This window comes from Quercus suber, unplaced genomic scaffold (assembly GCF_002906115.3).
Source record: "Quercus suber isolate HL8 unplaced genomic scaffold, Cork oak 2.0 scaffold_562, whole genome shotgun sequence".
Taxonomy (NCBI): Eukaryota; Viridiplantae; Streptophyta; class Magnoliopsida; order Fagales; family Fagaceae; genus Quercus; species Quercus suber.
In genome coordinates, this window is record NW_027070007.1 from 382,144 (window position 1) to 397,851 (window position 15,708).

Sequence of the window (15,708 nt, forward strand, 5' to 3'; positions counted from 1 at the left end):
CCCGAATGGCCGGCACAACAATGTATACAGGAATATATGATACAAAGTATCTTAGGAGACGGCTGAGTCATTTTCATATATATATATATATATATATATATATATATATGAAAAAAAAAAAAAAAAATCCTATTGTGTGTCTCATCACAAAGGAAAATATTAAAGTTATTATCAATTTTTATTATAAAAGGTTTACAATATATATGATTTAAAAATGAAAATGATTGGCGTTGGAGCTAGTGTCTTATTGGTCCCTTTTGGTCCCTTTTGGTCCCACTCCAAGTCACACACTTAAGCCCAATTGGAAAGGCCCAAGTAGCCAGCCCAATTAGATAATTGGTTAGATACAAAAGGCAAAAATGTACAGAATTTTCTGTGTGTAAAAAAACAACATTGTAATGGTGGAAGTGAGTGTATGTCACTTTCCAATCATCCTTTTGTAACCAATTGAGAGACCACACTTCTTGGGCGTTAGTTGAATTGGAGTGAAGATTAAAAGTATTCCTAAGTGCTTTAGTCTTCGATTTTGAAATTCTCCGCTTCAAGGTACACTCTCTTGTTTCTCTAATTCTAAAATTTCCTTTGTGCATGTTATCAATATCGAATGAAGTAGATCCGTTTTAAACTTATTTTTCTGCTGCGCTCATCTCTAAAATCCATCAATTGGCTAGACCAAGCCAAAGGAAACGTCGGCCGATTGGGATGATGCCAAGATCAATGCGGCAAACTTCAACAATAGAGCATTGAATGCCTTATTCAGTGTGCTCACTAATGAGAAGTTCAAGAAGATATCCTCTACTGAAACTGCTAAGGAAGCATGGACCACTCCCAGATAAACTCGAAGCTTCAAAGGCTTACTACTAGCTTTAAAGAGATTAAGATAGAAGAGGATGAATCGTTTAATGAGTTCTATGCCAAGCTCGAGGACATAGTGAACTCAGCTTTCAATCTTGGGGAAACCATTCTTGAACCCAAGATTGTGAGACAGGTGCTCAAATCTCTACTCGAGAGATTCCATGCCAAAGTCACCGCGATTGAGGAATCAAAGGACATTGACAAGATTCCTTTGACAGAGCTGGTTGGTAATTTGCAGACTTATAAGTTAGGTTTAACAAGAATTAGCAAGTCGGGTAAGGGCAAGAGCATGGCATTGAAGGCCAAGAGCAGTGATACTAATAAGTCTTTAGACGATGAGGATTCTAAGATGAAGTCCTACATCACCAAGCAATTCAAGAAGTTTATGAAGAATGCAAATGAAAAGGGCTTCGACAAGGACCATAGGCAATCTAGCTCCTCACAGTTCAAGAGCCAAGATAAAGGAAAGAAGGATGCTAGGGATGGTGGTTAATACATTATTCCTTCAGGACCTAAGTGCTTTGGGTGTCAGGGTTTCAGTCATATAAAACAAAAGTGCCTTATATATCTCAAGACCATTGGGAAGAGTAAGGCACTTGTTGCTATTTTAAGTGACACTGAGCCTAAAGATGATTTCGACAATGAGGATGATGGAATCTTAAATACCTTCACTACCACTGTCAGTCCTACTGAGGGGATTGTTGAAAATGTGGATGAAGAAGAGGAATTGGAGAAGTTCAAGTTTAAGAAGATGGATGAACAAGATGACATCCACACAACCTATGCAAAGTTGTACAATGTCTCAGAAAAGCATAAGAAGTTGTATAGGTTGACCACCAAGAAGCTTAATGATGTGGAGCTTGAGTGTGAAGAGTTTTCCACAAAGTTTGATGAATCCAATCAGACTATTGAAGCACTGAGGTTTGAGAATAACTTTTTGGCTAAGAAGATCAAGAAGCTTGAGGCAGAACTATTCCAAGTCAGAACTCAACTGGAAAGGACTTCAAGCGCTAAGCTCGATGAAATGCTCAGTCTTCAGAAATCTGCTTTCGATTAAACTAGTTTAGGGTATGATTTCTCTTCTACTAGTATTGCTTCTACTAGAACTACTGTTTTTGTTTCTCCTGCTGATAATGTTGAAATTAAGAACACTAATGTCAAAACTGATTTAGCTAGTGAGAACATAGACAAGGGTAAATTTATCTTAGAAGCACTTGTTAAGCAGGATAAGAAAGAAGTTAAAAATCCTAGGGCTAAGAAGGCTAACTCTCAAAAGCCTAGACAGAAAAAGTAGCATCTCTGTCATCACTATGGAGCAGTTGGTCATACTCGACCTAATTGCTATAAGTGGCAAGCCATTCAAAAGAGCAATGGCATGATCACATCGGGAAACCAGAATAAGTTTCCATCCTCTTTTGCTCTTCTTGGAGATCTTCTCAAAGTCCTCATGTTCCTTTCGAACTTGAACGATTTCAATTCTTCTCCCTCACCGTCGGATCAAAAGTTTACTAGACAGAAAGGTTCTTCCAAGGTGTGGAAGGAAAAGGGCTTTAAGTGATTATGTCACTTCTTCTCTTTCTCCCTTCTTGTTTTTGTTTGCATTACTTGTGTGTTTTGCTTTCAAGTTTTGAGTCAGTCTAGTTTTATGCTTTGCTCTGTTTAACATGTTTTTGTTTGTTTTCAGTTTTGTTTATTTTTTTCTTATAAAAATAAAAAAAAAATATTGAAAAATCAGAAAAATACAAAAACAGTATGTGTTTTATGTACATTGGTACTTATGTACCTTGGATGGCCATTGAAATAATTTTTTTTAAACTTTGTATCTTTTGTAACTTAGATGAGCATCTCTATGTACAATTAAGCAAGTGAGCTTTGTGGCTCATGTTTGTGATGAGTAAGATTAAGTAATCTCTTGTACTTAATACTCGTATCACTCTTTTTGACGGGAATGACTAAAAAATCCTAAGAGAAAGGAATAAATAATCATCTCACCATTGTTGCCTGCCGATCATGAATGACATTTATGTGCTTTAGCATAGCAAAATTAGAATGTCAAATGCTTAACATTATTGGGTATTTATTTTCTTTCTCTTATATGCCCATGTACGATTTCTTTAATGTTAGGACATATGTGGTTTCACTTGTTAAAGAACATATGTCGTTCTTTTATGTAATTGCCTAATCCTTTGACAAAACGCACTTTACTTATAATTGGGTAGTTCTAGGTGTTTTTAATACTTCAAGAAATAAGGTTTCAAGATCAAGTGTTGAAGTCATCAAGTCTGTCCAAGAAAACAAGCTGATAATGCAAATTCATTAAAGCTTAACAGCTGCATCTATCGAGCTTAAGAAAGCTGTCTCAAGCCCGTAAGCTCAACACCTGCTCGACAGCTTCTCAACACCTCCTATCTGTCTAGAGTTAAGAAATTCAGAATTTTGATCTGATTTCTTGGGATCTGTGAATGTGTTTTTGGGCCTTCTTTTCTCCTAACCCTAGACATATAAAATGATTGTTTTAAGGGCCGTCAAACAGTTCACAAGTTGCATAAGCATTGAGCAAAACTTTGTTGAAGTAAATTGTTAATAGAGACAAAGTTCTTGCCCTAGTTCATTTCTTCTTGAAGAAGTTGTTGTGTATGTGCACTTTTGAGTTTTGTGATCAAGCATCTTCTTGATCTTCATCGTGTAGGATGAACTAAAGAACTTTACAGCCAACCTCTCTTTCAATTGGTGTTGAAGTCGTGTACTAGGATTCGCGCATTGGTTAGTCACGTACTTGGGAGCCGTGCATCAAAGGTGGGAACTGTCACTACAGAACAAGTCCAATTGGGTATTGGGGTAAGGGTTCAACTGTAGGTTACTAAGGTACTTGGGATTCCTTTACTTGTAACCGCTTGTTGTGATAATAGTGGAGTTCCGGGAGTGGTAACCTGAAAATCACCCGGTGGGGTTTTTACTGTCAAGTTTTCCCCATTCATAAACAAATCACAATTAGTGATTCATTTTTCGTTTGTATGTTAAATTGATTAATTAATAACTTGACTAATTAATTAATTGGTTTAATCATAAGGGGTTAATTCAATTTGTGGATTATCAAGTAATATCAGAGTAGGCACACTCTGATTAGGTTTAATCTTTACTATGTTGATCCATTAACCCTTGTTTGTCATGGATAAAGGACAATCATTAATCATACCTCCTTTCTTTGATTGCACTAACTATGCATACTGAAAAGTATGTGTGAGAGCTTTCTTGCAGTCTTTAGATGAGAAGTTGTGCCAAGCTATAGAAATTGGCTGTACTAAGCCAAAAGAAGCGCCGGCCAATTGAGATGAAGCTAAGATCAAGGTAGCAAACTTCAATAGCAGAACGTTGAATGCCCTATTTAGCGCAGTCACCGATGCGGAGTTCAAGAAGATATCCTCTACTGAAACTGCAAAGTAAGCATGGACTATCCTCCAGACAACCTATGAGGGTACAAAGGCTGTCAAGCATTCAAAGTTTCAAAGGCTTACTACAAGCTTTGAAGAAACAAAGATGAAGGATGATGAGATGTTCGATAAGTTCTATGCCAAGCTCAAAGACATAGTGAACTTAGCCTTCAATCTTGGAGAAACCATTCCTAAATCCAAGATTGTAAGGAAAGTGCTCAAATCTTTACCCGAGAGATTTCATGCCAAGATTACGACAATAGAAGAATCAAAAGATATCGATAAGATTCATTTGACTGAGCTGGTTGGAAACTTGCAGACCTATGAACTAGGGTTGACCAGAATTGGCAAGTCGGGTAAAGGCAAGAGCATGGCCTTGAAGGCAAAGAGCAGTGACATAGATGATTCTTCTGAGGATGAAGATTCCAAGATGAAGTCCTACATTACAAGGTAGTTCAAGAAGTTTATGAAGAATGCCAATGGGAGGAACTTCGACAAGGACCCCAAGCAATCTAGTTATTTTTAGTCTAAGGGCCAAAATAGAGGGAAAAATGATGCTAAGGAAGGCGGTCAGTACACTGTTCCTACAAGACTAAAGTGTTTTAGATGTCATAGATTCGGTCATATGAAGTAAGAATGCCCTACATATCTCAAGAGCATTAGGAAGAGTAAGGCATTTGCTGCAACCTTGAGTAACATTGAGCTTGAGGATGATTCCAACGATGAAGATGATGGAAGCCTTCACTACCACAATTAATCCTACTAAAGGGATTGTTGAAGTCGTGAAAGAAGAAGAAGAAGAAGAAGAATTGGTGGATTCTAAGTGTGAGAAGATGGATAGTTAAGATGATATCCATTCAGCCTATGAGAAACTATACAAGCTGTCTGAGAAGCATGAGAAATTGTATAGTCTAGCCACCAAGAAGCTAAGTGATGTGGAACTTAATCGTGAAGAGTTGTTCCCAGAGGTTGATGAGGCAAATCAAACTATTAGAGTGCTGAGGTTCGAGAACAATTTCTTGGCTGAAAAGACCAAGAAGCTTGAAGCGGAGCTGTTTTAAGTCAGAACTCAATTGGAGAGGACTCCAAGTGCAAAGCTTGATGAAATGCTCAGTAATCAGAAATCTGCTTCGGATCAAGCAGGCTTAGGGTATGGTCTTTCTTCCCCTAATATTGCTTTTACTAGTGCTACTGTTTTTGTTTCTCCTGCTAATAACACTGATATTGAGAACACTATTGATAAAACTGAATTAGCTAGTGAGAACTTAGACAAGGGTAAATCTATCTTAGGAGCACCCCCTAAGTAGGATAAGAAAGATGTTACAAACCCTAGGGCTAAGAAGGCCAACTCTCAAAAGCCTAAACAGAAGAAGCAGCATCTTTGTCATTATTGTGGAGCTATCGGTCATACTTGACCAAATTGCTATAAGTGGCTAGCCACTCAACAGAGCAACGACATGATTGCATTTGGAAGCCAGAATCAACTTCAATCCTCTCTTGTTCCTCTTGGAGATCTTCTAAAAGCCCCTATGTTCCTTTCGAACTTGAATGGTTTCAATTCTTCCCCCTCACTGCTGGTTCAAGGGTTCAATCAAAGGAAAGGTTCTTCCAGAGTGTGGAAGAAAAAGGACTCTAAGTGATAATATCACTTTCTTCTATCTTCTTGGTTTTTGTTTATTGCATTTCTTGTGTGTTTTGAATTTTTTTTGAGTCAGTCTAGTTTTATACTTTATCTTGTTTAACATGTTTTTGTGCATTTACTTTCAGTTTTGTTTATTTTGTTTTTGATATAAAAATAATAAAAAAAATTTGAAAAATCAGAAAAATACAAAAACAGTGTGTGTTTTGTGTACTTTGGTACTTGTGTACCTTGGATGGCCATTGAAACAAAATTTTCTAAATTTTTTATTTTTTGTAACTTAGATGAGCATCTTTATGCACAATTAAGCAAGTGAGCTTTGTGACTCTTGTTTGTGATGAGTAAGATTAAGTTATCTCTTAAACTTAACACTCATATTACTCTTTTTGACGAGTAGGACTAGAAAATCCTAAGAGAAAGGCATAAATAATCATCTCACCATTATTGCCCACCAATCATAATATGACACCTGTATGCTTCGACATAGTAAAAGTGCAGTGTCAAAGACATCCGTATGCTTCGTCATAGCAAAAGTGCAGTGTCAAAAGCTTAACATCTTGAGTATTTCTTTTCTCTCTTTCATATGCCTATGCATGATATGCTAAATAAAAGAAAATATGCAAAGAAAATAAAAAGAAAAAAGATAAAAAGGTGCTTTAAATATGATTGCAAGCGTGTATTCTAGGAGACGTAGAAGTTATAGAATGTACCTCAAAGGTGATAGTTCCCATCAAACAGTTGTGATTGTGTGTGAGTTAAAATTATTTTCTCATATCTCAAATCATCATAACATGTATACACATATGCAATCTTGCGATGTTTTTCACACACAACACGAAATATTCTTTGCTACTCTTAATACTTGTGCAGGTACAACGTGATTTGGCCATCACAAGTGTTTACATGTGCTAATGTATGCTCATTAAACTGTCCTGACTCGTTTTTGAAATATAAAATTGGTTAGACTTGTTTAGTGTGTGTGTGTGTTTCTGAGGATCTATATGCTTGAAATTTTTGTTAAGAGATGTTTTTGAGAGCTTAATATGTTGATTAGATCATTGGTTGAGGTACCTGTTGGACTGCATTCATGTCTGTGTTTTTCACTTCTCGAAAATCTGTTTTCAAAAGCAAGCTCGACACCTCCTCGATACCTATCTATCTGTCAAGCTTCTCAAGCTTTTCTTTATTGCAATCTCGACACATCCTGGACACCTAGTGGATCGATTAAGAAAGTTTCTGTCTTCTCGATACCTTCTCGACACGTGTAGCTGTCGACGTGTTTTTCTTAACACCTTCCTCGACAGATGGCTCGACACCTCTCGATACTTCATCTGTCGAGATTTACTGAGGTTCCTATATAAGCCCCTTCTGCGATCCGGTTCTCATTTTTCTCGATCTCTCTCGATCTGTCCACATCTGGTCATCTCCCAAACTTAGTTTTCTCACTCAAACCTTCAACCCACGTGATTTTCGGCCCTTCCTTGCTTCAAATCACTTGGTGTGATCTCTTTTCCCTTCATTCTTCATGCATTTCATGTTTTTGAATCTTAAGTTTGGGGTTTTTCACATTGAAGAGTTTTTCTTGAAATTTTGGGATGAGTTTTTCATTTAAATGTATTCAAAATCTCATGCATTGCATCACATTTGCATTAGAATGGTATTTCCATGCATTTAGATGTGTGAACTATGCTTGTGTGCTGGTAGGTTTCGATTGGGCTGAGCCCATGATGAAATTTCTTTTGCATGACACATGTTCATGCATTCCCATGCATACGTACTCTCTATTCAATATATTTGATATATTTGAATTGCTTTGGGACTTTTCTGATTGTCTCTTTCTCTCTCTCTTTCTCATTTTGTTTATGTTAATAGTGTCTATGGCACCTAAGCATAAATCTACTCCAGCTCGGAACCCTCTGCGTTCTGGAGCTTCTTCATCTTCTGATTCTGCTCCTCTTAATCTTTGGTTCCGTGATGATGATGCCCACAAGGAATTTTCAGAGAACTTTTTTAGACGAGGTGTTCATTCGAAACGCCAAGTCATTTTGGTGGACTTTGCCGACACTGACCTTCCTTCTGTCATTCATAGTAGGGGATGGGAGTCACTGTGTGACGTCCCGGTCACATGTCTTCTCATGCTCATTCAGGAGTTTTACTCTAACATGCATGAGATTGATCGTTCAGTACCTCTCTTTTTCACTCACGTTCGAGGTACGCGCATCCCTGTCATACTGCTGCTAGTTGTGAATATGCTTAGGGTTCCTAGGATAGAGTTTCCTGACTAAAGGTCCTCATGCTTAGTTGCGAATATGCTCAGTATACATCATGTAGACCTTTTGCTAAAGGTCCTAGATTCTTAAACATGGTGATGACTTTTGTACACCATCCACTTTCTCACTATAGCTCCATTACAGAGCCTCATGCCCGATTTTTGTTATCCCTTCTTAAGCAACTTACTATAGATTTTCCTTTTCAGTTCATTTTGTCTATTATAGATGTTCATTTGGATGCGGCGGCCCATGATAAGCTCATCTTTCCTTTTGCTATCACAAGGATTCTATGCCATTTTTCCATTCCTTTTCTCATGTCCGACCATTTCACTTTCATGTGTGCCATAGATGCCGCTACCGTAAAACGTAGTGAGGCTCAGTTTAGGTCGAACGCCAATCATTTTTGTTAGGGGGAGTGTTGATACTTGAGGGATGTAGTGAGGATATGATGTATCTTTTTCTTTTCTACTTTTTAGATACATTGTTCTTGTATATGAGGTCTTGTGACCAATTTTTACATACATTGTACTTATTTTCTCCATATGTGGATGTATGTTTCTTTCACCTATCTCTACATGTGTTGTTTCTTTTCTATCTTTATACACATGTTTCTTATACTTGTATGCAATCTATTATTTCTGTTTCACACAAGATGTCTTGATGAGTTCTGTTTAAAGTGTTTCAGAAATACAAGTTATCGAAGTCTACTTGCCATAAACTCTTTTCTTGCAAAGTTTTTAAGGGTTTGTGATAGGATAGATTTTATTGTATTCAACAAGTAAATATGAGTTGAGTGATTTATGAATTATTTCATATGTTTATTTCTTTGTTGTGGTTTTGTCACGGATTGCCAAAGGGGAAGATTGTTAGGACATATGTGGTTTCACTTGTTAAAGAACATATGTCATTCTTTTATGTAATTAGTTAATCCTTTGACAAAACGCACTTTACTTGTAATTGGATAGTTCTAGGTGTTTCTAATACTTCAAGAAACAAGGTTTCAAGATCAAGTGTTGAAGTCATCAAGTCTGTCCAAGAAAACAAGCTGATAGTGCAAATTCATTAAAGCTCGACAGTTGCATCTATCAAGCTTAAGAAAGCTGTCTCAAGCACGTAAGCTCGACACCTGCTCGACAGCTTCTTGACACCTCCTATCTGTCAAGATTTAAGAAATTCAGAATTCTGATCTGATTTCTTGGGATCCGTGAATGTGTTTTTGAGCCTTCTTTTCTCCTAACTCTAGACATACAAAAGGATTGTTTTAAGGGCCGTCAAACAGTTCATAAGTTACATAAGCATTGAGCAAAACTTTGTTGAAGCAAATTGTGAATAGAGACGAAGTTCTTGCCCTAGTTTATCTCTTCTTGAAGAAGTTACTGTGTATGTGCACCTTTGGGTTTTGTGACCAAGCATCTTCGTGATCTTTATCATATAGGATGAACTGAAGAACTTTGCAACTAACCTCTCTTTTAGTTGGGGTTGAAGTCCCGTACTGGGATCCGCGCATTGGTTAGTCACGTACCTAGGAGTCGTGCATCAAAGATAGGAACTGTCACTACGGAACAAGTCTAATTAGGTATTGGGGTAAGGATTCAACTGTAGGTTGCTAAGGTACTTGGGATTCCTTTACTTGTAACCGCTTGTTGTGATAATAGTGGAGTTTTGGGAGTAGTGACCTGAAAATCACCTGGAGGGTTTTTGCCGTTAGGTTTTCTCTATTCATAAACAAATCATCATATCATTTATTTTTCGCTGCATTATTAGTTTATTAGTGATTTGTTTGTGCTACCACGCGTTTGCATGTTAAATTGATTAATCAATAACTTGGCTAATTAATTAATTGGTTTAATCACAAGGGATCAATTCAATTTGTGGCCTATCACTTAAAAAGAAAAATATGCAAAGAAAAAATAAAAAGGAAAAAGAGTAAAAGTGCTTTATATATGATTGCAAGCGTGTATTCTAGGAGATGTGAGAGTTATAGGATGTACCTCGAAGGTGATAGTCCCCATCAAACAGTTATGATTGTGTGTGAGTTAAAGTGATTTTCTCATATCTCAAATCGTCATAACATGTATACACTTATGCAATCATGCAATATTTTTTCAGACACAACACGCAATATTCTTTGCTTCTCTTGATACATGTGCAGGTACAATGTGATTGGCCATCACAAGGTTTGCATGTGTTAATGTATGCTTACTAAACTGTTTTGACTTGTTTTTGAAATAAAAAATTGGTTAGACTTGTTTTGTGTGTGTGTGTGTGTGTGTGTGTGTTTTGGGATCTATGTGCTTAACATTTTTATGATTGAGAGATGTTTTTGAGAGTTCAAAATGTTGTTTGGATCATTGGTTGAATTGCATGTTTGATTGTATTCATATCTGTGTTTTTCCCTTCTTGAAAAACTATTTTTAAGCGATCTTGAAAGCTCCTCGACACCTCTCAACACCTAGCTTATCTATTGAGCTCTTCAATTGATTTTTTATCGCAATCTCAACACCTCTCGATAGTTGGGTGGATCGATCAAGAAATCTCTTGTCTCCTCGATAGCTCATCGATCCATCGAGCTTGTTTTGCTGTGGAGACCTATCGATAGCTGCATTTGTCGAAGCCTTTAAAGCTCGACACCTATCTTGACACCTCTCGACACCTCTTGACACCTCGATCTATCGAGAATTATTGAGGACCTATAAATAGGTTCAAATGCAATCCGGACTTCATTTCCTCAATTTGTCTGAGGCTATTCAACTCCGAAACACTCTTTTCTCTTCCTTAAACCTCTTCCTCAAGGTTTCTTTGAGCTTGATCAAGTTTTTCCTCACTGTGTAAGTCTCTAATCCCTTATTTTCATGCATTTCATACTTTGTAACCTAAGTTTTTGGGATTTTTTTTTGCAAAATTTGGGGATTTTCAAAATCAAAGAGGTTTTTGTGCAATTTTTGGGATGGGTTTTTGAAGATTTAATCTTAAAAACTTCATGCATTGCTTTCCATGTGCATTATAACTATATTTTCGTACATTTAGATGTGTGTTATATATGTTAAACTGTTTGTGTGCTGGTAGGTTTGGATTAGGCCAAGCCCATGATGATTTTACTGTTACATGTCACTCATGCATTTTCATGCATACGTCCTTTACTTTCAATATATATATATTTTTTTATATTTGGACTGTTTTTGGGACTTTTCTGAGTGTTTCTTTTTTCCCCCTTACTCTTTAGTTTACATTAATACATCAATGGCACCAAAACGTAAGTCTGCTCCATCCTAGAACCCTTTTCATTCTGGGGCATCATCTTCTTCTAATCCTACCCCCTCCTCTGTTCGGTTCTATGATAAGGATCCCCGAAAGGACTTCTCAGAGAACTTCTCTAGATAAGACATTCATTTGGAACGCCAAGTCATCCTGTCGGACTTAGTCAATTTATGCAATTCTAAGTTATCACAAACATACAATCATATCAAGAATATAAAGCAGCGGAATAATAAATAACTTAATGATATGATCACCCAAGAAACCACACGGTAAAAACCTAGGAAGAATTTGACCTAACTATCCTCAATGTAAACTTGAATCCACTATCTTGAAAGAATCGAAGTTTATACAAAAGGACTTACAAGCTCCCTGCTTAACTTCCTAATGCTACCCACTAGTAGAACTTACTGACACAACCACGTGCAAACTCCGAATCCATAGACTCCCTCTTTCTTGGATTCTCCACAAGATACAAGCACCCACGCTTGTTATTCTTTAAGCTCCAATGGTAGCAACTAAGTTGATCATCAAGATGTTGAAGTAATCTCTATCTTGAAAACTATAAGTTTATGTGAAGGAAAGCTCATCAATGATCTCACAAGAGACTCACACAAACCGTAAAGTATGAGCAACAATACAACCAAAGCAACTCTCAAAAAACGTGGCTAGGGTTTTTGTTTTTATACCTAGGGCAAAAACAGAAAACCCAAAACGTTTAATGAGATATGGCTAAGTTAGAAATTCTGTAGAAAAACATTTTGGCCGACTTTCGATCGATCGAGCCAGGCCAAAATGCACCAATGCAAATGCAGCCTCTCGATTCCAACTTTACATAAAATAAACAACTTTGAGCAAGCTTAAAAAAGACTAAACATATTGCTTTGATCATGGTTTGCCAACATTACACATTAGAGTTCTAAATACATCAAATCCTAAGTCTTTAGAACCTAACAAACTCCCCCTTTGGCAATCCGTGACAAAACACAACTTAAAAGCTCAAAGTTTACAAATAAAAGCCCTTTACAAAAAATAAAGCTCAAAACACAAATTCAGTCCTAACTATTATCCATCAGTTGTAAGTGTAGACAACAGTTCAATTGAATCAACTTGTATATTCCTGAAATACTCAATAAATGCATAAACACATGTGTGACAGAAAACAATAAATAAACAGATATGACATTCTTGTATGTTCCACACAACACATAATAAATACATATATCAATGAATAACTCATAAATATAAATCAATAAGCAGTGAACACAAGAATCATGTATATCAAAAACAATGTAACTCCCCCTATCATGAATAGCCACACAAAAAATGATATACAAAATGAAGCACCTAGATACAATCTAATATCTTCACTAGCTCCACAAAACAAAAAAAATACTCCCCTTAACTACAAAAACTCCTCTACAAGTGTTAAAAGGACAATCATATGTTATCATCAAAAGGAGGTGGTGGTAAACAAAGATGCGCTAAATCGGCTCGCAAAGCATGAATCTCATCAAGCAAGCCCACCAAAATCTGACCATCAGCCGACTGAACGGTCATGATAGTCTCCAAGGTACAACATATATCAAAGTCATCTGAAGGAGGTGGAGGAACATCAGCAGCAGCAGCATCACCAACAGGATCAGGAACGTCCTCACCAACAGGACCTATAGAAGAAGAAGGAGGAGGTGCACTATCAGAAGGCTTAGACCTAGGGTGTTTAGAGCTAGCTCGAAGATGAGCAGCCCTCTATCTAAGAAAAGACGCACCTATGGGAGCAATAACATATACGGGCTCAGAAGAAGGGAAACCAATAAGATCAAGATATAACAAAATCCTATGAATAAAAATAGGATGGATAAGAGCATGAGAGGAAGATGAACTCCTATAAACATCGTTCAAAGAACGAAGGAACAAATGAGGAAAACTGATAAGAGCATCAGTGACAAGAGCGTACAAAAAGATACACAGCTCGAGAGGAATGGTGTGAAGATGAGAAATAGGCCAAATAAAGTGACAAGCTATCCTAAAGAAGAGATAGTGCAACTCAGATAGCTCAGTAGTGGTGATCCGAGAATTAGAACCCCACTGGATAGAAGACCCAGTGATGTAAGACATGACATCACTCAAAAGAAGAGACTCATCATAAGGGTAGATAGGGTGCTGGACCAAAGGTACCCCTAGAGTGTCAGCCACTACTATAGGAGTAATGTGTACTCTATACCTCGTATCCAACTTTTTACCAAAGTGTTGGAATCATAGATGTGGATAGAGATGTTTGAGAAGAACTCTCTAATTAGGGTAGTTGGAGGAGGAGGATCAGAAATATCCAACAGGGGTAACCAGCCCCAATGCTCAAAATTTGCCCTAATGGCAGGATCAATCTCATCTAAAAGAACAGAACGCTCAGCCCATATCTTCCTCTTAAGGTTCAGTTTCTCAAAAATCTCTTGGTTTTTCTCACTCGGAACCCTCTCACAATTAAAAGAAGGTGAGGAAAGAGAAGGTAAGGGAACAGACCTACAAGCCTTAGTCTTCCTAGGCATAGTGCTAAGGAAAGGACAAAGACATAAAGAGCGAACCAAAAGAACCAAAAAAAAAAAAAAAAAACTCATCTATTCCTTCCCTTCTCTTCCTTTACCTTCTAATTGAGAGAGTTGTTCGAGTGAGAAAAACCAAGAGATTTTGAGAACTGAACCTTAAGAGAAAGATTTGGGCTGAGGTTCTTTCTTTTAGATGAGTTGATCCTGCCATTAGGGCAAATTTTGAGCAGGCTGTTACCCTGTTGGATTTTCTGATCCTCCTCCTCCACTCCCTATTAGAGAGTTCTTCTAACATCTCTATCCTCTATAATTCCAACACTTGTAAAAGTTGGATAGAGGTAGAGTACCCATTACTCTAATGTAGTGGTTGACTCTAGGGGTACCTTTGGTCCAGCACCCTATCTACCCTTATAATGATCTCCTTTTTGAGTGATGTCATGTCTTACATCACTGGGTCTTTTATCCATGGGTTCTTATCTCTGGATCACCATCCTGAGCTATCTGAGTTGCACTATCTCTTCTTTAGGATAGTTGTCACTTTATTGGCCATTTCTATCTTCACACCATTCCTCCCGAGCGTGTGTCTTTTTGTAGCTCTTGTCACTGATGCTCTTATCAGTTTTCCTCATTTGTTTTTTCGTTTTTGAACAAGTTTATAGGAGTTCATCTTCTTCTCATGCTCTTTTCCATCCTATTTTTATTCATAGGATTTTGTTATATCTTGATCTTTGGTTTCCCTTCTCTGAGCGTATATGTATTGCTCCCATAGGTGCGTCTTTTCTTAGAAGAGGGCTGCTCATCTTCGAGCTAGCTCTAAACACCCTAGTCTAAGCCTTCTAGTAGGCACCTCCTCCTTCTTCTTCTAAGGTCCTGTGGTGAGGAGTTCTTGATCCTTTGGTGATGTTGCTCTGCTGATGTTCCTCCACCTCCTTCGGATGACTTTGATATATGTGTACCTTGGAGACTTCATGACCGTTCACGGCTATGTCAGATTTTGTGGACTTCTTGAGAGATTCGTGCTTCGAGCCGATTGGCTCATCTTATTCACCCCACCACCTCCTTTTGATGATGGCGTGTGATTGTCCTTTGGCATTCCGTCACAAAAAGGGAGTAGATTTTGACACTGTAGAGGAGTTTTTGTAGTTAGAATGAGAGTTTTTTTTTTTTTTTTTTTGTTTTGTTTTGAGGAGCTAGTAGAGATGTTAGATTGTATCTAGGTGCTTCACTTTATATATCTTTTTTTGGGGCTATTCATGTTAGGGGGAGTAACATTGTTTTTGATATACATGATATATACATAATTCTTGTTTCTTGTGATTCACTGCTTATTGATTTATATTTATGAGTTATTCATTGATATTTGTCTTTATTATGTATTGTGTGAATCATACAAGAATGTTATACCTATTTATTTACTGTTTTCTGTCACACATGCGTTTATGTGTTTGTTGAGTGTTTCAGGAATATACAGGTTGATTCAATTGAGCTGCTGTCTACACTTGCAACTGATGGATAGTAGTTAGGATTGAATTTTAGTGTTTGTGAGCATTATTTTTGTAAAGGGTTTTTTACTTGTAAACTTTGAGCTTTGNAAAAAAAAAAAAAAAAAACACACGCACACAAACCAAGGGCAGACTGCAAGTTAGCACAAAAAAAATATAGAACAAAAATCTATATGATGCATGAACAATGACAATGTCATAATGCATGTTCTA